Raw genomic sequence first — 3,275 nt, 5'->3', positions numbered from 1 at the left:
CAGAGAGAGAGAGAGAGAGAGAGAGAGAGAGAGAAAGAAAGGAGAGAAAGAGAAGAGATTGGATTTTCTCGATGAAATCAGTAAATCTACAACGACACATTATCCCAATAGGTGAAATACAAATTATCACTTTTCGTTGTAAAATTTCGTTCATTTCATAAAATCAAAACACATTCTTCCTATTCGGACATTGTTATATCAAAAATAATTGATAACTTTTTTTCTTTTTCTCACCTTATATTTGAACATTGTTAGCTTTTCAAAATGTAAACAAAATTAATATAATGTGAAAAGATATTTGTTGACATTAGAAGTCAAAGGTTATTCCATTCAAATTAGCGGATCTGAAATGGTGACGGAATTTTGAATGAGAAATGATCTGAAAGATCGATGCGATTAATTTCAAACTTTGCATATACTTTCTATGTAAAAATTTTCCGGAATGATTGCTTTTCATTATTAAAGAAAGATTTTTATTGAAATTTATCAGCAACTTCAATCTTATCATCACTAATTAATTGTGAAGTAATGAAATCAGATAATTTGCAAATACGATTGAACATCTGGCAGAAGATTCAAGTTTAACATATGTTTGTAATTCGTATTATTATCGTCAACTGATAAGATGATCGATGAAGGTCGAGAGATAGGAAACTGGAAGGGAATTCAAGAATAAAATGAATTAAATCTTTCAATCAAACAGTTGGATTACGTCGAGTAAAGGAAGTTGAGGATCTGATAACGTAAGGGCATCATTATTAATGAATTTCATACTTAACGTTTAATAGGATTGATGAGCGCACCTGTTCATTAACCGTCCGAGCGTAAGATAAGGAAGATAGAAGAATCATTAAATGACAATATTAAATGTTTCCTTCTCTCTCACCATTGCGAATGTTCACGATTGAAACTGCTGACCCAAGAGATTGTTATGATAACAACCCACAGAAATTCATTCCATAAATGATATTGAAACCTGATTTTTTTCATCTTATATTCTACAAATTATCGTTTCAATAAAACTATTTAAATTTGATAACAAATCAGAGAAATGAATTAACTACACTTAATAATATTATGGTTGAAGTGATTTTTGTTTTGAACTTCAGAAAACAATTACACCCGCTAGCTAATAATATTAGGAAGGAATACTGAAGAACTGAAAAACCTGAAATTGTTATGCTTAGGATATTTCAACTTTGTTCCAACCATAACATCATCTTTCCCTTTGCAAGATTATTTGATTGCAATGTACTGAACATGGAAATTTGTTAATTGAGCAGTTTAAATGAAGTAAGGGAAATTTTCTTCCCGCGGTTACTTTTTATCATCCATAAAAATTAACTTTGTGAGCGATTTCGAAGCACAGCAGGATATACATCCTGGAAGCTTGAAACATTCCGAAAAGATACTGTTACATTTTAGTTCGCAAACAGCAGGCGGTCTAAACTACCAATAGCATTAGTGGTAAATATATTGAAGGAAATTTTTCATCAACTGATATTATGAAATTTGTTCGAAACATTGGTACCGTAAGCCTTGCACTTTGTGCAGTTATGTTATTAACTAAAAATTTATTCTAACATTTCTATATTTCATTCTAATTGAATTCTATGCTTTAATAAACATTATAAAATATATCCTAAACAAACACTGCTAAATGAACCTTGTCATATAATGCAGTTGACATCATCAAAATGAAATTTGATACAAACTTCAGAAATGTTTCTTAATATATTTTTTAAGTTCGAATCACTTATTATATTTTTCTTATATATTTTTTTCTTAATATATATTTTCTTAATATATTTCTTTTGTAATATATTTGGTAAAGTTTATTAAACTGTAAAATTAAGTTGAAATAACGAGACTTTTCCTTCATGATATAAATAGTGATTATTATTTTGGAGAACGTAATATATCGGAAGCTGATTGAGTGATTCGAACAAGCAGAAATGTATCAAATTTTTTCTGATTATGATCATCAATCAGAAAGGTTTCACTAAGTTTCATCAAATATTTCATATAATTTTTAATAGTTATGTTCTAATCCTTTGCAATTAATTGACAAATTCAGGAGTGAATTTTAGACAAATTGTTTTAATGGAAGGAAATTCAGGACAAGTAGTGAATCTAAAATGGTGATAAAAGAGGTTTCAATTACTTTTAAGAGTGGCTTTAAGCAAAACTTATCAGCATCAGGTATTGAAATGCAAATGTTATAGCGATAGATTTTTCATGTCAATAAATTGCTAACTAATATTTCATTGCAAAGCAATCACCATTAATTGTTAAGTAATAAAAAGTGCTTCTTACTTAATGCGACTTCTAAAATTATCAATAGACTAACAAATGCACAAATAAACTTCTATTATTGATTCAGGGAGAAGATAAAGCTTTGAGTTTACTTTGCCATTGACAAGCCAAATCAGTTTACTAGTGAAATTTTACTTATCATTGTCCTCTAAATGGAATAAATCAATAAATAAATGGGTACAAATAAAAACAAATATACACTATAAACGATACATAAGTATATATGTTTGTATGCCGATAAAAATTTATTTATTCAACATTGCTGCAAGTTTTTCTTCCTTTTTTTTTTTGAAGTCAGCAAATACAAGAATACGTGGGAAAATAATGGTCAGACTATATAATATCAAATAGAATGATAAATTGATAACGAAATATTTATTGTCGTCTGATTTTTGTCATTTTAATTTAAGTGTTGTTTGATAAATTTGCTTTGATAATGTCATAAGTATAGCTTTTTTGATAAAAAAGAAAGAACGAAGAAAAAAAGGGAATTCGATGATGCATCAATTGGAAATGTTAAAACATTGATAATAAATGAAGACAAAACAATCATTTTATAAAAGATTTCCTAAAATTGAACCATTCATCAGTGGGTAATAATGAAAAGTATTGCTTTCATTGCTATTATAATCTGTACTATTTCTATGGTATGGGCTCAAATACCTTTCCCATATTATGAAAGACCAGATATGATCACCGCTAATACAAAATGCATCGGTATTCTCTTTTCTTTTTTTACTTTTAAATAGTCCATACACGTCCTACAAAAGTTAATGAAAATATTAATAAACCTTGGAGATAGTCAAATTTAATTGATATCCAAGATGATGTCGAATGTAAAATATTGCGGAAAAGTAACTTCAGGGGAAAAAAAAATATATCCAAATGGTTCCTTAGTTTCAAGTCTTGATATTTAGGTTATTTCTATGTTAGTACACAAAGTGGCATTTCCTATTGTA

The sequence above is a fragment of the Loa loa genome (genome assembly GCF_000183805.2).
Source record: "Loa loa unplaced genomic scaffold supercont3.247, whole genome shotgun sequence".
Classification (NCBI taxonomy): domain Eukaryota; kingdom Metazoa; phylum Nematoda; class Chromadorea; order Rhabditida; family Onchocercidae; genus Loa; species Loa loa.
This window is presented reverse-complemented; position numbering follows the sequence as displayed.